The sequence below is a fragment of the Hordeum vulgare genome, chromosome 3H (assembly GCF_904849725.1).
Source record: "Hordeum vulgare subsp. vulgare chromosome 3H, MorexV3_pseudomolecules_assembly, whole genome shotgun sequence".
NCBI lineage: Eukaryota > Viridiplantae > Streptophyta > Magnoliopsida > Poales > Poaceae > Hordeum > Hordeum vulgare.
Window position 1 is genome coordinate 381,523,641 of NC_058520.1, and position 22,223 is coordinate 381,545,863.

At 49.6% G+C, this 22,223-nt stretch overlaps 1 long non-coding RNA gene across 9 annotated transcripts; it reads left to right on the forward strand.

The window, feature by feature from the left end:
* The first annotated feature begins 17,694 nt into the window (after positions 1-17,694).
* On the forward strand, positions 17,695-21,073 carry LOC123439987. 9 transcript variants are annotated; one of them, XR_006630245.1, is made up of 10 exons: positions 17,696-18,079; positions 18,195-18,420; positions 18,504-18,601; positions 18,723-19,657; positions 19,970-20,027; positions 20,156-20,253; positions 20,494-20,583; positions 20,730-20,798; positions 20,876-20,962; positions 21,034-21,073. It is a non-coding gene; the product is annotated as an uncharacterized LOC123439987 (long non-coding RNA). The 9 variants fall into 9 exon arrangements; XR_006630244.1 differs by having other exon boundaries at positions 21,027-21,063; XR_006630243.1 differs by having other exon boundaries at positions 17,699-18,079; positions 18,723-18,921; positions 19,105-19,657; positions 20,876-21,059.
* The last annotated feature ends 1,150 nt before the right edge of the window (positions 21,074-22,223 follow it).

Consider the following 22,223-nt stretch of genomic DNA (forward strand, 5'->3'; position numbering starts at 1 on the left):
CATCTAGTCGGTAACACGCCCTCGACCACCCAGTCGGAGACTAGCATTCGGAGAATATCAAAGTAACCGACTGGATTCCACTCCGTACATCGTAACCCCCCTGGAGGGAAATGGTCGTACGTTTCCAGGTGCATTTATTAGCATTTAGGACGTGTGTTACCTGTAACGTAGGCATTCAATCGCCACTACTCCACCCCTGTATCAGAACCATTGTGGAGGGCAACGCACTCTATATAAGCCACCCTCCCCCGCTCGTGCAGGGGTTAGCAAATCATTGTATTCCATATTCCACTCGACAACAAGCTCCCAGAGCACTGAGACGTAGGGCTATTACCTCCACCGTAGAGGGGCCTGAACTCATACAACCTCGCCGTAGCTGGGACTCTGCCCATCCTTTTCGTACCCTACACATCTACTGTCAGGCTTATACCCACGACAGTGGCGCCCACCGTGGGGCAGGCGTCTAAGCGACTTCCGGCGAGTTTGCGACTACTTCCTTTCGTCATGTCGTCCGGTGGAGATTCGAGCATGGGTCATCAGATCTTCTTCGGCGCTCTCTCCTTCATCGTCGATGATTCGGCGTGGCTTCGGGATGCTCCTCTCGACGCCGAGGCGCTTCCCCGTCGTGGGGCTACGCACTTCCGTGCCGGCGCCCGCGGCATTCTTCTTCTCCAGCAGTCGGCTCCGGTGTCGATCTTCACCATCGTCACGCGCCGCAACAAGCGGTCTCGCCGTCAACGACTCCAGCGTTGGGTGCAACATGCCCAGGAGCGTCAGAATGCATCTTCACAAGTGGCGGTTCTAGAGTCTGTTGTGGTTGCCCCGCTGTCCCAGCACTCAGACTCGGTTCCGAGTGAGTTTCCTTCCGAGTACACGGGTCGCGGGCCTGCATCAGAAGTACACATGGCCAATTCTCATGAAGACCCCCGTCAAGCTGGCCGGAACGAGCACGAGGTCGGTGAAACGTCCGGCGCATGACGTCCACCTCGCCGTTCTGCCAGTCGACACACTCGGCAGAGCAACGTGGAGTTGTTCCGTACACCCCTCCTCAACTTGGTTGTGGCTGCCAAGATCGCCGATTCCCTCCAGCCAACTGATTCAGAGGCTGGTAGAGGGATCGAGCAAATCCGCGCCCTGTTGCACACGGCGCAGCAGCAGAATTCGGCAGTCTCCCAGTCGCACAACAGGATCCACAATAGTTCTGTTCATGCGAATACGCATCGGTCAGTTCACAGCCCTGGCTCCCAGCAATGGCACAGGGGAGGCAGCCGTTCCATAAATCACGAAGATCGTTGCCGTTCACGCACCCCTCCGTGGGGTGGGCCCTACGGGCCCCGACTTCATGACGATCGGCGTTCAGTCGGCGACACTTATGACCCAAGGCCCGACGCAAGAGGGCGTATCGCCCAGCGAAGGGTCGACAGGGGCCGAGCCCACCGCGATGGTTACGATATGGACTGTCCGAGTGGAAGCAGGACCATCGTGTCCGGCCCCGAGTGTTTCGGTCGAGTCATCCGTTCGGCTGACATCCCGCCCAACTTCCAATTGCCGACGGGAATCAGCAAGTTTACAGGAGAGTCCAAGCCATAAACATGGCTGGATGACTACCGAGTGGCAGTCCAGATCGGAGGGGGGGGACGACCATGTCGCCATGAAGCACCTTCCTCTGATGCTCGACGGCTAGGCGCGGGCATGGCTGAATCAGTTGGCCCCCTCAAGCATCTACTGTTGGGCAGATCTGGCCCGAGTGTTCATCAAGACCTTCGAAGGGACGTGCAAGTGCCCTGCGGGCCTCGTGGAGCTCCAGCATTGCATCCAGAAGCAGAATGAGACCCTGCGTGACTTCATTCAGCGTTGGACAACTCTCTACCACACAGTGGAGAACGTCACCGAGCATCAAGCAGTCTGCGCATTCAAGGCAGGCGTGCGGTACAGGGATCTGTACCTAAAGTTCGGCCGAACAGGTGACATCTCCATGAGCAAGATGATGGAGATAGCAGCACGCTATGAAAATGGCGAAGAAGAGGACCACATCCGAAGCGGCAAGCACAAGACAGTCGGTGATGGAGATGGGAGTAACACTCGGAAACAGAAGCAGAAAGCTCCATCCACTCCGCAGGCGGAAGCTGCAGCTGTGACCAATGCTAAGTTCAAGGGCAAAGGGAAGGCGCAGTTTACCCCCAAGAAGAAGCAGTTCAATAATCCCATCTTGGACCAGCCATGTCCGGTTCATACGAAGGCAGATGAAGAAGGCAACCCCATATATCCAAAGCATACCACTCGAGAGTGTCGCCTCCTGATCTAGGGGTTCGGCGAAGGGCAACCGAGTGAAAAGGACAACGAACAGGATGAAGAGGATAAGGAGGATCCGTTCCCCCAAGTCCATGCAACACTCATGATTTTTGCTGACGTTGAGAGCAAGAGTCGACTGAAGCTGGTGAAGAGGGAGGTGAACACTACCAACCCCAAGTTCCTCAAATGGTCTCAGAATGCGATCACCTTCGACCAGACAGGCTCTGGTCGTCGACCCGGTGGTGGAAGGAGTCCGACTGCGCAAAGTCCTCATGGATGGCGGCAGCGGCTTGAACATCATGTCCGCCGACACACTCAAGGGGATGGGCATCCCGATGTCCAAACTCAGCGAGAGCAGCATGCAGTTCCATGGAGTCGTCCCTGGACGGAAGGCCAAGTCACTCGGCCAGATCGTGTTGGACGTCCTTTTCGGCTCCGAGAAGAACTTCCGCAAGGAAAGGTTGACGTTCGAAGTGGTGGACTTCCAGAGCGCTTACCACGCAATTCTGGGCCGCCCAGCGTATGCGCGTTTCATGGCCCGTCCATGTTACGTATACCTGAAGTTGAAGATGCCAGGCCCGAAAGGCGTGATCACCATCATGGGCAATCGACAGCGAGCTGAAGAGTGTCTGCAGCAGGGATCAAGAATCGCCGATCAGCAGATGGCCGTCCTCGAGCTCGACGAGTACAAGAAAACAGTCGACTCCGCCGACCTGATGCTCTCGAAAAAGCCAGCTTCAGAGTCTGCATTCCAGTCGGCGGGACAAACGAAGAAGGTCGGCATCCACCCGACGGACGACACTGCTGCCCCGATGAACATCTCCACCACCCTCGATCCTAAATAGGAAGCTGAGCTCACCCAATTCCTCCGTGAGAACTGGGACATCTTCGCATGGAAACCCTCTGACATGCCAGGTGTACCCAGGGAGTTGGCTGAGCACCGACTGCATGTGGATTCCACCGCTCGGCTCATCCGAGAGCGCCTGCGCCGGTCCGCCGCGCACAAGAGGAAGGCAATCGGGGAAGAGGTGGCCAAGCTGCTGGCAGCCAACTTCATTCGCGAGGTTCACCACTCCGAGTGCCTCGCCAATGTTGCCATGGTGCCCAAGAAGGACAAGTTGCTCCGAATGTGCATCGACTTCAAGCATCTCAATAAGGTCTGCACGAAAGACCATTTTCCGCTCCCCGGCATAGATCAAATTGTCGATTCGACTGCGGGTTGCGAGCGTTTGTCATTTCTTGATGCCTACTCGGGCTATCATCAGATCCATCTGTATGGCCCCGATGAATTAAAAACAGTCTTCATCACCCCATTCGGGTGCTTCTGCTACATCACTATGCCATTCGGTTTGAAGAATGCAGGACCTACCTTTATGCGCATGATCCAAAAATGTCTTCTCGACCAGATCGGTCGGAATGTGGAGGCATATATGGACGATATCGTAGTCAAGTCACGCAAAGGTTCCGACCTGCTGACTGTCTTGGCAGAAACATTCGCCAACCTTCGTAGGTACGATATCAAGCTCAACCCCGCCAAATGTTCATTCGGCGTTCCCAGCGGGAAGTTACTCGGTTTCTTGGTTTCCGAACGAGCGATCGATGTCAACCCCGAAAAGATCGGGACCATCGTCCGAATGGAAAGGCCGGTCAGAATACACGATGTTCAACGGCTCACAGGTTGCCTAGCGGCTTTGAGGAGGTTCATCAATCGACTTGGCGAGAAAGCACTTCCTCTGTACCGACTCATGAAGAAATCAAATACTTTCGAGTGGACAGACGAAGACCAAGTCGCATTCGACGACCTCAAAGTCCTACTTTCCACCCAGCCGGTTCTTACTGCTCCGCCCAGTAAAGAGCCCCTTCTTCTGTATATCGCGGCTACAAATCAAGTCGTCAGTATTGTTCTTACAGTCGAACGAGAAGAAGAAGGCAAAGCATACAAAGTTCAGCGGCCAGAGTACTACGTCTCCGAAGTCCTGACTCCTTCCAAGCAGAGGTATCCCCACTATCAAAAACTTATCTACGGGATCTACATGACTGCGAAGAAGGTGGCCCATTATTTCCAAGACCACTCGGTGTCTGTCGTTTCTGATGCTCCGTTGTCGGAAATTCTCCACAATCGAGACGCGTCAGGCCGAGTGGCGAAGTGGGCAATGGAGATGCTGTACTGCGATATCAAGTTCGAGGCCAAGAAAGCTATTAAGTCTCAAGCTCTGGCTGACTTCATAGCAGAATGGTAGAACAACAGCAACCGACCCACATCTACTCGCCCCATTGGACAATGCTCTTCGATGGGTCCAAGATGTTGAATGGCTCCGGCGCTGGCGTTGTGATCATATCGCCAAAGGGCGACAAACTCAAGTACGTGCTACAGATACACTTCGATTCCTCCAACAACGAGGCAGAGGATGAAGCTCTCCTCTACGGATTGCGCATGGCCATCTCACTCGGCGTCCGTCGCCTGATGGTCTACCGCGATTCGGATTTGGTGGTCAATCAAGTGATGAAAGAGTGGGACGTCAGGAACCCCACCATGACCACATACTGCAATGCAGTGAGGAAGCTTGAGAAGAAGTTTGAAGGTCTAGAACTTCACCATGTTCCGAGACTGAAGAACCAAGCAGCTGATGAGTTGGCAAAACTCGGATCCACTCGGAGACCTATCCCGAGTGACGTCTGCCTCTAGCACCTTTACCTTCCCTCAGTCAAAGAAGATCCTTTTACAGAGGAACCAGTACAACCAAAGAGTTCAACAGATCCGACTGAAGTCGATGTACCTGCTGTGGTTGATCTGGTCATGGAGATTCTTGCTGTCATCCCCGATTGGACTGTGCCGATCATTGCATATATCCTGAGGCAGGAACTACCAGAAGGCGAAGTCCAGGCCAGGCAGATAGTCCGCAGGTCGAAGTCATTCACTGTCATTTATGGCCAATTGTACAAGGAAAGCGTTTCAGGCGTTCTTCAATGATGCATCTCCCCAGAGGAGGGGCAGCTAATCCTGGAAGATATTCACTCAGGAACCTGCGGTCATCACGCCTCTTCGAGAGCAATCGTCGCCAAGGCATTCAGGGTTGGTTTCTTCTGGCTGCAGGCAAACGAGATGGCTAAATATATGGTCGACCGATGTCAGGGCTGTCAGTTCTACTCCAACAAGTCCCACAAGCCGACATCTGCGTTGAAGACAATCCCTCTTGTTTGGTCGTTTGTAGTATGGGGATTAGACACAGTCGGTCCATTCAAGACAGGCCAAGGAGGATACACACATCTGTTGGTGGCAGTCGACAAGTTCACAAAATGGATTGAAGCCAAGCCCATCAAGAAGCTCGACGCCCTAACAGCCATCAAGTTTGTCAGGGACATCATCTCCAGATTCGGTGTGCCTCACAGCATAATCACGGACAACGGAACAAACTTCGACTCGGACAGATTCAAAGGTTTCTGTGCAAGCCAAGGTATTCGAGTGGATTTTGCTTCCGTAGCACATCCTCAATCCAATGGAAAAGCAGAGCGGGCGAATGGACTTACTCTGCAAGGTTTGAAGCCCCGACTCCTGCGAGAGGTGGGACATGCCGCTGGCGCATGGGTCACCGAGTTACCTTCAGTGCTTTGGGGTCTCCGCACAACCCCGAACAGATCTACAGGACGATCATCGTTCTTCCTCGTTTATGGAGCACAAGCGGTCCTTCCGAGTGACTTGGTTCACAATGCTCCATGAGTCGAACTCTTCTTCGAAGCTGAAGCAGAACAAGCAAGGCAAGACGGAGTGGACCTTCTAGAGGAGGAGCGCGAGATGGTACTGACTCGCTCAACCATTTATCAACAAGATCTGCGGCGTTTTCACGCGCGACACGTCAGGAGTCGTACGTTCCAAGCAGGCGACCTGGTGCTCCGAGTGGATCAGCAAAGACCTCACAAGTTGGCTCCTGCCTGGGAAGGACCCTTCATCATCTCAAAGGTGCTGAACAATGGAGCATACAGACTCTACAACATCGACAGGGAGATAGACGAGCCACGAGCATGGAACGGAGATCTCCTGAAGCGCTTCTACACGCGACCGTCGACTGAAGCAATGTAAAGAACAATTATTGGTGAAATAATATAAAGCATATTGAGTTTTTTGCAGGTTCAAAGTTCTTCCGTGGTCGCAGACTCCGGTCCCAAAAAAAAACTTATCTGCGATCCAAAATCGCCTAAGTATTAACTTTCTCTGAGTGTGCACTTAAGGACACACTCGGGGACTTAGCTGTGATCCAGAATCGCCTAAGTATTAACTTTCTCCGAGTGTGCACTTAACGTCACACTCGGGGACTTAGCTGCGATCCAGAATCGCCTAAGTATTAACTTTATCCGAGTGTGCACTTAACGTCACACTCGGGGACTTAGCTGTGATCCAGAATCGCCTAAGTATTAACTTTCTCCGAGTGTGCACTTAACGTCACACTCGGGGACTTAGATGCGATCCAGAATCGCCTAAGTATTAACTTTCTTCGAGTGTGCGCTTAACGTCACACTCGGGGACTTAGCTGCGATCACGAATCACCTAAGTATTAACTTTCTCCGAGTGTGCACTTAACATCACACTCGGGGACTTAGCTGCAATCCAGAATCGCCTAAGTATTAACTTTCTCCGAGTGTGCACTTAACGTCACACTCGGGGACTTAGCTGCGATCCAGAATCGCCTAAGTATTAACTTTCTCCGAGTGTGCACTTAATGTCACACTCGGGGACTTAGCTGCGATCACGAATTGCCTAAGTATTAACTTTCTTCGAGTGTACACTTAACGCCACACTCGGGGACTTAGCTGCGATGTAGAATCGCCTAAGGACCCACATGCCTTCGACTGTATCCTACAGGTACACTCGGGAACTCCGCAGACCCTCATTGAGGATCATGTGGATGTCAAAACAACTGACAACTACATGAGTTGCAGACCCTCATTGAGGCTCATGTGTATGTCAAAACAACTGACAACTACATGAGTTGCAGACCCTCATTGAGGCTCATGTGGATGTCAAAACAACTGACAACTACATGAGTTGCTGACCCTCATTGAGGCTCATGTGGATGTCAAAACAACTGACAACTACACGAGTGGCGGCCCCTCATTAAGGCTCATGTGGATGTCAAAACAACTGACAACTACATCAGTTGCGGCCCCTCATTAAGGCTCATGTGGATGTCAAAACAACGGACAACTACATCAGTACCAACTCGCCCCGAGTGCGATCTGATAGTCGCACTCGATAACCTAGCTGCAATCCCGCATCGCCCAAGTACTCTTATACCTCCGAGTACGTCCTACCGGTCCACTCGGCGATCCTACCGATCCACTCGGTGATAATACAGATCCAATCAGAAATTCCGCGGACCCTCAATGAGGCTCATGCAGATGTCAAGACAACTGGCATGTTCTGAATGTTTGCCTTTGGCTTCACCAAGAAACGCCAAACAAAAACTCGAGTCAAAATTGCAACAGAAGAGCAAAGGATTCGATTCAAAGTTCAAACAAAGATAGTGGCTCGGTGTGGATCAAGCTTACCCACACCGAAACAAGAAAGTGACGGCCAACAGCAGTGGCCAAAGTTTCTTACAAATCAACACTCGGCATACCGAGGATAAAGTTTTCTTATGCGTCGTCTGGATTGGCGCCAGGACTGGAGGGCTCCACGAAGGTGTCCAGGTCAATTCCGTCGGCGATGCGGGAGGCACTTTCAAGGAAGGTTTCCATGAAGTCTTCGAATCGAAGTTTCTTCGTGTTGGCAACCTTCAACGCTTTCAGCTTCTCCTCGCGAACCTCCTTGCAATGCACTCGGACCAAGGACAGAGCAACCTCTGCACCACAGCGAGCCGCAGATTTCTTCCATGACTGCACTCGGTTGGGGACCTCCTCCAGTCGACTCATCAAGTTTTCCATCTCCTGTCGTGACTCATCTTCCGGCCAAAGCTCCTTGTCGATCCGGCCGACGACTTCTCTCAGTCGACTGATGAAAGGACCAACTTTGCCCACGCGAATGTGCGCTGCGAGCAGGTCTCGATTGGCGTCCTCGCCGAGTGGAATGTTCTAGCAAATCGACCACTCCATGTCAGCTGCTTCAGCTTCACCGTCCACGCAAAAATCTGCTAACACAGGGCAAGCAAACAATCAGCGCCGAGTGTAACGCACGTACCACAAGCACTCGGAAAAACAGGACTTACCACCCAGACGCGTCATCATCTGCCGAGCCCAGTCACTGACGTATTTCTCCTGCGCTATACACCATTTGTTCAGCACATCCATTTGTCCCATCAGCGTGGGCCTTTGCTTCCCCATCTTCTCAACTTCAGCAGTCAGCGCTTTGTTCACTTCACGAGCCTGCTCCAACGACTTCTCTCGTTCCGCCAGCACTTCCTTCATTCCAGCCATTGCAATCAGTGTCGCATGCAGCTCACCAGCAAATTGCACTTTTTCTGCCCTGAGAGTCTCATATGTTGTCCCCATCTCGCAAGTTTTCTGCCAGTCAGCGCCAAGAGACGATCAGACAAATCCAACAATACCAAGTCTAAGTTCTTCAGACCCCTGCCGACGCAAGCAGTCGACAGCGGTCTCGGGGACTACATCCAGTGGGTTCAGTGAGAGTGACCCCATTGGCATGCAACTCAAACAGGTCCGCCCTATTGAGATTCATGACAACACCTACGCCTACAAGGCTAATACCACCCGACCTGAGTAAAATTACTCTCGAAGACTCTTACAGTAGGTGCACTCCGAGTGCCCCAACTGTTAGCAGTCGACCATATTATTTACGAATATGACTAAGTCACAGACAATATGCATAAAGACAACTGCCGGCGCAAGCACTCGACAGAAGTCTCGGGGACTACACCCACTGGGTTCACTCAGAGTGAACCCATTGCAAACATCATACGGTATCCGAGCACACCCAGTGGGTTACAAGAGAAACAAGAGAAAAGCAAATACTTACTAGACTACTTACTCGGATATCGTCCCGCAGCTCCAAGCTTCGCTGGTATAGAGAGGCGATGGAGTCATACGCCTTCTTGGCTTCTCCCGCCATCAGCTCTGCCTGCATCATGGCTCCCTTGGCCGCTCCCACCTGATCCTCCGGGAGGTGTTCGATGTTGAACTCGACATTTGACGGGCCTGGCATCGTTGGAAGCTCCTTGGGCATCCCAAGGCCCGTTCCAGTCGGTTCAGCAGCCACCAGCGCCTCCTCAGTCGGCGACACGACCGCAGCGAGAGCAGTAACTGGCGCGGCAGCCTCAAGGACCGGCTCCGCAGCTTGCTCAGGTCTCCCTGGTCACCCTCATCCACATAAATCGCCCCTGCCGGACCGAGCGGCGCGGGATCTCAGAAAAAGAAAGGGGCAAGACCAAAGACAGAATCCACGATGCGATAATATAAAACTCTCGGAATCGCTACCACGCACCTGGCTCGGACGAGACGACGTTGTCTGCGTCCATGGGATCATCCTCCTGGCGCGCCGGAGAGGTGGCAGAGGTGGCAACCCTGTCGAGTGAAATTCATTCGACCAATAAAATAGCAGTCCAATCGGATATCAGAGGAAGTTAGAGGAACACTACACTTACGTCGAGGTGACGGGAATGACGACCCTTATCCACGGCAAAGCCTTCCGAGGTTTAGACCCACTCGGTTTGGCCACCTTGGAAGGCTGACCCACGGGCTCGACATCAATGTCCCTGGCCCTCTTGGTGCTCCGAGCACTCGGAACCACGGGAGCAGCAGGCGGAGCACTCGAGGATGCCGGAGGGGCCGAGGGAACCGCAGGTTCATGTCGGCGCTTGGTCCGGTGCTCTGGCAGCGGAGGCGGCGAGTCCTGCTCTTCGTCTTCCTCCTCTTCTTCACCAGACTCCTCCTCCATCTCCCCACTGTCGGAGACATACTCGCCGCTCTCCACACTGCCCTCCTGGCTGCCTTCTTCCTCCTCCTCGGTCGGGTTCCCGTTCCAGACAGGAGAAAACCAGTTGGTCCACTTCTTCGTAAAATACAGTCGGCCACATCAGACGACAGGCAGAGATTCAAGAAAGCGATAAAACTAAGACAGATACGTGCACTCGACAAATAGTACTCACCTGGTTCGGAGGAGGATTGTCCGCGCTGAAAGCCCTCACTCGCCGAGGCCCTCTGGGGTTCTCACAGGCGCCTGTGATCTCGAGCACGCACGACGCCACCTTCCCCTCGGTCACGCTCAAGACGTTGGTCCGAGTGGAGTCTTCGGGCCCCGTGTAGTGCCACATGGCGTGGTCGCGAGCCTGCAGTGGTTGTATGCGCCGACCAAGGAAAATCTCCAGCAAATCTATGCCGATGACTCCCCTTCTGACGACGTCTACGAGTGCGTCGACCAGGCGCTGGATGTCGATCTTCTCCGCCTTCGTGAGCGCAAGCTGCTTAGGTGGAGCGGGACGATCTAAGCTAAAGGGAGGCAACCCTGTCGAGGCATTCGGGCACGCAACGTCTTGGCAGTAGAACCACGTCAATTGCCAGTTCCTAACCGACTCACTCAGCCGAAGAACAGGATAACTACTCCGACTCTTTTTCTGGAAACCTAAGCCTCCGCAGAGTTGGAGAAGATGTGTTTTATCATCCGACTGGCTGAGTCGTTTGATAGTTTGAGATCTAGCAGAGAATATATGTTTGAACAGCCCCCAATGGGGAGGGCAGCCGATGAAGCACTCGCACAGAACTATGAAAGCGGAGAGATGGGCAATAGCATTCGGGGGAAAGTGGTGAAGCTGTGCCCCGAAGTGGTTCATAATGCCCTTGAAGAAAGGATGCGGGGGCAGAGAGAAACCTCGATTGACATGGCTGAGCAGCAGGACGCGCTCCCCCTCCCGGGGCGCCGGCTTGACCTCATTCTCCGCCGGCAGCCTCCAAGACATGTGCACGATCATCCCGTGCTCCACCAGCTGCAGCAGATCCCCCACCGTCACCGTGGAGGGGAGGAAGTCGCCTTGGATCCTCCCCGCCGGCAACGGCCGCTGCCGCCGCTGAGTAGGAGCCGCCGCCTTCCCCTTCTTCTTCCTCGCCTCCATCTTGCTGGTCTGACCCTTGGTCATGGCGGAAGTTGCGAATCCGCGGAGGGGAAGGAGGAGTGGGGAGGTTAGGTGCGCTGGAGGCGGCGAGAAGGACGAAGCAAAGGCAAAAGATCCGGCGGGCGTAACGAAAAACCCGTGCCGCTGGGATTTAAGTAAGGTTCCGACTGGGTCGCTGGCAGGTGGCCCCGAAACCTTATCCCCGACCGACCGCGGCGATATCAGTGGAGAGGATGAAGGGGCAAGAATCAAGGCGTCAGGCGCTACTCGAGCGCGCTGGCGTCATCCCCGCTGAGCGCGCGGAAACCGAAATTTGATGATCCCGGAAAATCAGCCGCTGTGACTTGACTGGTCACGTCAAGAGATACCCTGGAAGCACTCGGTTTCCGACAGTTTGTTCCACAAAGATTTCCACTCGGATCGTTGGTCAGAGAAGATAAAATGGATCGAGGCAAGCAACGCCAAAGTCACATCCGTTCCAGTTGGATCCAAACTTCAAGCATCGCTTCGTCGTTCCAACCCCAATCCATTCGCGGACTAATGATGGGGTTATTGTCCTAGGGTAGGGTCATAGGCCTGCCCTGTAAGTCCTACCCAAGGACTACCCCCCATAAGGGACAAGGCCCTTAGTCAGTTCCGACTGAACTAAGGAGTTTCCATCATCCAGTCGGTAACAGGCCCTCGACCACCCAGTTGGTGACTAGCATTCGGAGAATATCAAACTAACCGACTAGATTCCACTCCATACATCGTAACCCCCCTGGAGGGAAACGGTCATACGTTTCCAGGTGCATTTATTAGCATTTAGGACGTGCGTTACCTATAATGTAGGCATTCAATCGCCACTACTCCACCCCTGTATCAGAACCATTGTGGAGGGCAGCGCACTCTATATAAGCCACCCTCCCCCGCTGGTGCAGGGGTTAGCAAATCATTGTATTCCATGTTCCACTCGACAACAAGCTCCCAGAGCACTGAGACGTAGGGCTATTACCTCCACCGTAGAGGGGCCTGAACTCATACAACCTCGCCGTAGCTGGGACTCTGCCCATCCTTTTCGTACCCTACACATCTACTGTCAGGCTTATACCCACGACATTTACTTTTTGCCCTTGAAAGAGTCATGGTGATCTTCACCAATTCCTTATTTCGCCTTTATCTTGCCTAACGTCATATACTTGGGAAAGATCTGTATTCATATGTCAACTTGGAAGTAAGTACTCATGAATTATTGTTGTTGACATTACCCTTGAGGTAAATAGTTGGGAGGCAAAACTATAAGCCCCTATCTTTCTCTATGTCCAACTGAAACTTTGATCTCATGGGTACCACGTCAGTTGTAGAAAATGTAGAGAACGAAAGGATGATTGAGTATGTGGATTTGCTTTACAAGCTCTTATTTGACTCTTTCTGATGTTGTGATAAATTGCAATTGCTTCAGTGACTAAAGGCTATCGGTTGTTAATTCTTGGTAAAGTTCTTGATCCATTCTTTACTTCGTGAAGGAATTGCCACTTTAGCATAAGAGATGATATGATGGTATTGCTGTTCTGATCATGATCATGATGCCTGCATGTTTGTATCTTGTTTTTTCGACACCTCTCTCCCTAAACATGTGGGCATATTTGTTGATCTCGGCTTTCGCTTGAGGACAAGCGAGGTCTAAGCTTGGGGGAGTTGATACGTCCATTTTGCATCATGCTTTCATGTTGACATTTGTCGCTTTATGGGCTGTTATTACACTTCGCGGTACAATACTTGTGCCTTTTCTCTCTCATTTTGCAAGGTTTACTTGAAGAGGGAGAATGCCGACAGCTGGAATTCTGGCCTGAAAAAGGAGCAAGTTTGAGATGCCTATTCTGCGCAACTCCAAAAGCCGTGAAAATCAACGTGGATTTTTTTTGGGATTTACAAAAAATACTGGGCCGAAGAAGTGCTAGAGGGGCGCCAGCAGGAGGCCACAAGCCTGCTAGGCGCGGCCTCCCCCCTGGCCGCGCCTAGGGGGCTTGTGGGCTCCCACTTGGCCCTCTGGCTCCCCCCTTTTGCTACAAGAAGGGTTTCGGTCTGGAAAGAATGAAGAGTAGGCTTTTCGGAGGATTCGCTGCCGCCACGAGGAGGAACTTGAGCAGAACCAATCTAGAGCTCCGGCAGGACGATCCTACCGGGGAAACTTCCCTCCCGGAGGGGGAAATCATCACCATCGTCATCACCATCAACATCTTCATGAGCACCATCTCATCTCCAAACCCTACTTCATCTCTTCTAACCAATCTCCGTCTCGCGACTCCGATTGGTACTTGTAAGGTTGCTAGTGGTGTTAATTACTCTTTGTAGTTGATGCTGGTTGGATTACTTGGTGGAAGAGTTTATGTTCAGATCTTTGATGCTACTCATTACATCTCTGGTCATGAATATGATTATGCTTTGTGAGTAGTTTGTTTTGTTCCGGAGGACATGGGATAAGTCTTGTTATAAGTAGTCATGTGAATTTGGTATTCGTTCTGTATTTTGATGTGTTGTATATTGTTTTTCCTCTAGTGGTGTTATGTGAACATCGACTACATAACACTTCACCATTATTTGGGCCTAGAGGAAGGCATTGGGAAGTAGTAAGTAGATGATGGGTTGCTAGAGTGACAAAAGCTTAAACCCTAGTTTATGCGTTGCTTCGTAAGGAGCTGATTTGGATCCACTAGTTTAATGCTATGGTTAGACTTTGTCTTAATTCTTCTTTCGTAGTTTCGGATGCTTGCGAGAGGGGTTAATAATAAGTGGGATGCTTGTCCAAGTAAGGGCAGTACACAAGCACCGGTCCACCCACATATCAAACTATCAAAGTAACGAACGCGAATCATATGAACATGATGAAAACTAGCTTGACAGAAATTCTCATGTGTCCTCAGGAGCGTTTTACCTCCTATAAGACTTTGTCCAGGCTTGTCCCTTGCTACAAAAGGAATTGAGCCACTTTGTTGAACTGTTGTTACTTTTGTTACTTGCTACTTGCTACGAATCATCTTCCCACACAACTACTTGTTACCGATAATTTCAGTGCTTGCAGATATTACCTTGCTGAAAACCACTTGTCAGATCGTTCTGGTCCTCGTTGGGTTCGACACTCTTACTTATCGAAAGGACTACGATAGATCCCCTATACTTGTGGGTCATCAGGATGCACGGGGGCATCCCCAGGCTTAGACGCTTGAGTCTCCTTGAATATATCTTGGGGTTCATGGGGGCATCCCCAAGCTTGAGCGCTTGACACTCCTATATCTTCTTTCATCATCTCCCATCACATACTTGAAAACTCCCTTCATACCAAACTCATCATAAGCTGATTAAAGTGGTTAGTACCCTCAATAAAATAATTCATTACCTGCTAGAAATAAATATTTTCATTAATTGCTACTGTTTCTAATTATTTCCAAAAAGTTTTTGCAAATAAAAAGTAGGCTTAGGATTTGCCTAATAATGAAAATGCAAAACATGGCAGAATCTGTGAAAAACAGAACAACAGGTAGTAAATATTTTTTCTGGGTACTTCTGCAACTCAAATAAAAAAACTCAGAACATATGGTAGAAAGACAATTATATATATCATGCTGTGAAATAAAATAGATCAAAAAGATGATCTGGTGATTTTTGCCGAATTTGTCCGTCACGCAGACAGGATCTGTTTCTGGACAACATGTCACCATTTTTAAACTTTCTTGCAATCGGAGGCTATAACTTGGCACAAAGATTAAAAATACAGATACAATGATGTTTATATAGTAGTAAAAAGCATCAAGACCACTAAAAACTGAAAGTAAAAAAAACTCAAAGTAAAGATCACAAGGGTTGTCTCCCTAGAGCTCTTTCTTTATAGCCATAAAGATAGGCTTAAGATTTTAATGGTGCTCTCGTAGGAATAAGAGTTGTAGAACAAAAGAGAGCATAAAGAAGCAAATACCAAACACATTTAAGTCTAACATGCTTCCTATGCATAGGAATATTGCAATAGAATAATTTATTGAAGCACAAAGCAATAAGCATAGGAAGGCAAAACAAGTGTGGCTTCAAAACCTTCAACATAAAGAGAGGGAACTTGATATTATTAAAATATCTATAAGGATATGTTCCTTCTCATAATAATTTTCAGTGGGATAATGAATAAACTCAACAATATAAGTATCACATAAAGAATTGTTACCATGATCCACATGGACTTCATGAAGAGGATAAAACTTGGAGTAAAAGAGAGACTGAATCTCTTCCCAATCCCATAGGTGAGAATCATCTAGTAGCCTATACCATTCCAATGCTTTTCCTTTCAGTGTCGAAGCAAATAATTTCCTCATGACTCCATCTCTTGTGAAACCTGAAATCTTAAATAACTCACAGAGTTCTGTAAGTTTAAACAAATGAATACCAGGATTGACTGTTCCATCTCCTGCATAACAACCATTCCTAATTATTTCAATTATCCCAAGTGGTATTTTGAATGGGATACATTCAGTAGGTGGAGGAGACTTCTCTACCACGGATATGGCAAAGCGGCCTTCCCCAAGCAGCGAACTAAGAGTGCAGTTTTCCATAAGCCTAACTAGTGAAGTCACACAACTTACTGTTCTAATTGGAACCCATAGCAGCAGCAACAAGCAAGAACAAAGCAACTAATTGTTTTGTAGTTTTTGGTATAAGACTCTAAAGCAAAAAACTATAAAAAACTAACAAGACTAAAAAGCAAAAGTAAAAGATAGTGTGCAACTCCCCTATCTTGAAGACTAGAGTCCCCGGCAAAGGCACCGGAAAACTTTGCTTGATGACGAGATGATGTATATACTTCTCACCTCGTTGGTTACCCCAAGTGGAAGGTTGAGATATAGTCAGCAGCAAGTTTTCCCTCACACGAAGACTGTAAGGTTTATCGAACCAGGAGGACTCCTAGGATCAACAAGTAGGTGTCTCCCACCCTGACACTACTAGGAAAAGGGCTATAGATGATATAGGTACTAATGGCGCACCACACAAGCAGTGCGCCACTACTATACAGTAATGAGGCACCATGTGAGGTGTGCCATTAGTGTGGTGGATACTAATGACGCACCACACTCTCGGTGCGCCACTACTATATTTTTTTTTATTTGCAAAACTACTAATGGCGCACCAGAAGCTGGTGCGCCATTAGTAACCTGCTTAGTAATGGCGCATCCGTTAGTAGTGCGCCACTACTATAATTTTTTTTTCTTTTGCAAACTACTAATGGCGCACCACAGCTAGTGCGCCATTAGTAACCAGTGTTACTAATGGCGCATCTGTTTTTGGTGCGCCACTACTATTTTTTTTTTTGCAGAACTACTAATGGCGCACCAGAGGATGTGCGCCATTAGTAACCAGGGTTACTAATGGCGCATATGTAGGTGGTGCGTCACTACTATAATTTTTTTTTGCAGAACTACTAATGGCGCACCACCACCCTCACCGCCGAGCACCCCCCGCACCCTCCCCCGCTCTACCGCCGCCGAGTACCCCCCCGCACCCTCCCCCCGCTCCACCGCCACCGACGACCCCCCGCACCCTCCCCCGCTCCACCGCCGCCGAGCACCCACCGCACCCTGCCCCGCTCCACCGCCGCCGCCGACCCCCCGCACCCTCCCCGGCCCGCTCCACCGCCCCCGACGACCCCCCGCACCCTCCCCCGCTCCACCGCCGCCGCCGACCCCCCGCACCCTCCCCCGCTCCACCGCCGCCGCCGACCCCCCACACCCTCCCCCGCTCCACCGCCGCCGCCGACCCCCCGCACCCTCCCCCGCTCCACCGCCGCCGACAACCTCCCGCACCCTCCCCTGCTCCACCATCGCCGACGACCCCCCGCACCCTCCCCCGCTCCATCGCCGCCGACGACCCCCCGCACCCTCCCCTGTCTCCTTGCTCGGTTCCCCCGAACAGAATCGGCCGAGCGCACCACACACCCCCTCCCTCCCCCCCGAGCGCCATTGTTATCCAAAAATAATAATATTACTAATGGCGCACCTCTTTGGGGTGCGCCATTGCTATCCAAAAAAAAATTATTAATGGCGCACCTATGTGAAATGCGCCATTGCTATATAAAAAAAAATTACTAATGACGCATTGCATGGGGATGCGCCATTGCTATCAAAAAAGTCTAATGGCGCACCGCTCCGCGCCATTGTTAACGGACAGTGCCTGCCCCGGATCCCGTCCCCCAGACCCCCCCGCTCCGCTGTGCCTGCGCGCAGCCCAGCTGTCGCGCTGCGGCGTGCTCCCGGCCTCTGCGTGCGCGCCTCCGCTCGTGCCGGCTCGGCCCCGCCACTCCTGCCGTGTCTGCGGCCGAGCCCGCGTCGCTGCGCTGCACCGGCCCGCCGGCTCCGCCCACTCCTTCTCCTCAGCGTCTGGCCCGTCGCCTCCGCATTCCCCGTCACCGCGCGCCCGCCGGCTCACCCCCCGCTTCGCTGGCTGGCTCCGGCACGCTCCTCATCCGGCCCTGCTCCCGTGCGTACTGCATCGACACCGCCCGCAATTCCGGCGATTGGCTTGGTTTCTGAGGTACGAGCATCCCCAACTCCAGAGATTCTAGGCGCGCCGGCGCGCGCCACCTAGATCTGCAACCGTGTGGATTTTCGGCTAGTGTTGGGACCGGAATCCGTTCATAGGCAGAAGATAACATATGTCTCAACCGTGTGTTTGACGAAGCTGCCTCCTCCTGCATTTGACCACAAATTCCAATGGTGAGCAAGTCGGACATTCTTTCCTCCAAATGTGCAAGTCCAACATACCATATGCTGGATTTCGGGACTTCCATTACAATTTCTTGTGACTTGTGAACTTTGTTTAATCATTCAGGTCATCCCTGTCAATATGTCAACCTAAACATGGAAGAAGTCATCATTCAAAGTGTATCATGACTGCTCTGGATGATAGGCAGTCGGTACCATCTTCATCGATGTCTTCATTGCGTGGGGTTCATCCCCTTGTGGATTCTTCAAAGAAGAAAGTACTGTCATTTTCCAAGAGGATCGACAGATCAATTGCATCCTGAATTTTCCTAGTTCACCATGAAGCAAATTAGGTGCTTTAATGAGCCACAACAATTGATTTTTTCTCTTCTTCCTATAAAATAAGCATCGCATTGATTCATTTCTATTTTTTCAGTTTTCTTCTGCCTGCATAAAAACCAAACTGTCCAAACATAAATTCAAATGCTTAAAATGTCGTTCTATTCTGAAGCCAGGACTCTAGGATCGATGCTGGTATGTTTTACTTTTTTTATTCTCTGTGATTTTTACTGCGTCAGAAATAGATTGCTTACCAAATTCTGCAGTTAAACATTATCCTATTGCTAGCTAACAAGGCATGGCCTCTCAACTTCAGAGCAGAGTGGCAACTAACCGGCTCTCCCGTCCCTCGCCACCTGATGCCGAGGAGTGTTTATGCATGCTTGCAACCTACACCAAGAGACTCATCCACGTCCTCCGTGCGTCCCGCAGCAGCAGGCAGCAACGCATCGACGACGACATGATATTTCACAGCTCTAGCATCCTCGCGTGTGCATATTCTGAGACATCAATGGGTATGACTTCTTGCACCTCAAAATAATCTCTAACTACCGCAACACAAGAAATAATTAGCTGCAGTTTTGCTCTAAGCATGTACTTCAGAATCACAAAAACATTCTCTAGTTTATTTGATCACGTGTACTCTGGTTCAACATGTCTCTTTTATTGCCAAGTGCTAACCAGGTGTCTGTCTACAGATTAAGTGGAACTAATGGGAACCTACAAGTTGGCAACCGCTTGTTTCACCAACGCTAGCGACACCTTCTCACAGGGAGTGTCCAGGTCACCGACGCGGTTGAGACATATGTTATCTTCTGCCTATGTCAACCTAGCCATATCAGGACTGTGTGGACGCGGTTGAGAAAAACTGGCGCTACTTATATAATGAATAAATAACTGTACCGGTGATGCAGCTAGGGCAGTGTTTCGCTGTCAAGTTTCCAGCTTGTTGATGATCCTGGAATTTTTGGTTGGGTTCCTTTGGGTAATAACAATAAGGAGCCAAATAGTAGTGCTGCTTTGTGCTTTCCTTGTCATGTTAGTTCTCCCTTGGGGAGAGAATTACGATCTTGTACATTTGCTTCTGCGGCTCATATAGTTTCCCTTCATACTCACTTATGCTATTTACAGATAATAACAGGTCCAAGAGAAGTAGAAGCCTCATATTATTTTCTTATCTTCAACATGCAGGACAATAGAGCTATTGCTGAAATCCAGTTTGCAGATTATATCTTTCCATCATTTGATCAGGTATGTCTCTGATTCCATTCAGGATTATTTTACCTACAAGAGTTCTTTCCTTATGGACAGTAGACACTTTTAAATGGTTGCTATATAGACTGCATTATATTACTGTGTTATCTTAGTTGATGGAAGTACCTTGTCTACTTGTTGCCCGAGATTATTGGACCTTCGCTTTCTTAGTGGACTCTGGACTCTGCATTGTCACTGTCGCGTTCAGTTATAAAACCATTTTAGTTCTTGAACATTGTCAAGTTGACTCAATTTATATAAATTTGATCAATGTCTTGTTCCAACCTGTTCATACCACTTCTGATGCAGATTGTCAACGAAGCCGCTAAATTCAGATACCGAAGTGGAAATGAATTTAACTATGGAGGTAACCATTTTTCCCTGCAGAAAAAAATAACTGTTTCCCATTTTGAAAGGGATCGTTCCATGTCCCATGCTGATTTTCATGTTGTTTAATAGTGAAACATCCAGAAGTTGTCATCCCTTATTTTCTAGGTTTAACAATTCGATCTCCATATGGAGCTATTGGACATGGTGGTCACTACCATTCACAGTCACCAGAGGCTTTCTTCTGCCATGTTCCTGGCCTGAAGGTTAGTCTGTATATCTAACGCTCTCTGCCAATATTTGTAATCATTTACAGTAAATAGTTAGGATACAAGTGGAAACCACATTGCCTAGTTGACTAAGATTTTTATTTGTAAAATGAGGTAGTATAACAATATCAAGCATCATTTTCTAGTACTCCTGTTTGACGCTCTACGACATTTCTGAAATTGTGTACAGAAATTTATGTTCTTGTTTCCTGAGTACTAAGAAAAATGCTATTTCAGGTTGTCATACCTCGGAGTCCACGTGAGGCCAAGGGACTTTTGCTGGCCAGCATTCGTGACCCAAACCCAGTCATCTTTTTCGAGCCAAAGGTAGAGCAAAAATTTGAAAGAAGTTTCTCAGTTGGTTAAGACTCGTATATATCCATCTGGTAGAATAAGCGCAAGAGAACAGCTGATGGACAATATTGAATTGATTATTTGGAAAGCTCTTACAAGCAGCTTTCCTCTCTTAACAGTGACTGTACCGTTTGTCTGTTGAAGAAGTTCCTGAGGGGGACTATATGATGCCTTTATCCCAGGCGGAAGTGCGTATATCTCCATCCTGCGTATTGTTTTTGTGACGAGGGAACCCAAAAATATTTATGCAATCTTTATACTTTAGGTGATCCGCAAAGGAAGTGATATAACACTTGTTGGTTGGGGAGCTCAACTTGAAGTGCTGGAACAAGCATGTGAAGATGCTTCAAAGGTCAGTTATTCATGCTAGTTCTTGTATGTCTCTGTGAATTGGTACTAACGTTTTGTTTGGCTAGTGCATAGAGATGCCGTCGTATGTCGTGTACAAGGGTAAGGTTCCCGGAGTCTACGACGACTGGGAGGAGTGTCGGAGACAGGTTCACCGATTCAGCGGTAACAGTTACAAAGGGTACACCACAAGGGCGGAGGCGGAAGTTAGATACGCGCGCTATCTAGCGGGAGAGAGGAGGGAGCGTTGGAGGAACCGGATGAAGACCCGTTTCATTGTGATTATGCTCATCGTGATGACCAAAGCTCTCTTCTATGTGATGGTAGTTTAGATGGTCATATCGACTTGTAATGTGAAGACAAACTCGCTACTCGCGGTCTCGAGACTTGTAATGTTCTAACTTTGTTCGGTATTTTAAATTCGGAGACTAATATGATGAATTGTATTCGGAGACTAATCTTCTATTGTATTCGATAAATCTGTTGTTTATATGTTGTGCTATCTATATTCTATGCAATAATATATTTTGTAATCTGTGCAAATATCAGAAAAAATAAAATAAATACCTAATATTCATACTATTGGCGCATCACTCAGCACACTAGTGCGCCATTAGTAAGCCAGAGCATATGGGTAAATATGGCCCTGGGAGGCATACTAATGGCACACCATAAGCTATACTAATGGCGCACCAGGATATATACTAATGGCGCACCAGTATCTATACTAATGGCGCACCGGGATCTATACTAATGGCGCACGAGGATATATACTAATGGCGCACTACCTGGTGCGCCATTAGTATACCAGATACTAATGGCGCACCGTGAGCAATACTAATGGTGCACTACCTGGTGCGCCATTAGTATACCAGATACTAATGGCGCACTTGTAGTGCGCCATTAGTAAAAAAATCTAATGGCGTGATGCTAGTGGCGCACCTATAGTGCGTCATTAGTAGCAAAAAATGGTGCGCCATTAGCAAGCCTTTTCCTAGTAGTGTGACGCTAGCAGAAGACGTGGACCTGCACACACAACAAATAACTTTGCCCCCAATGAGTACAGAGAGGTTGTCAATCTCTCCGGCCTTGTAGTTTGCAAAATCAAAACACAAGCGGGAAAAGTAAAAGTAATTGCAACGGAGAAGTAAATGAAACGGTAAATAATGGCGGTGTAAACGATGGTGGTGATATGGACCGGAGTCACGTGATGTTCACTAGTGATGTCTCTCTTCCAAAAGACGATAAACAACTATGCTTGGGTA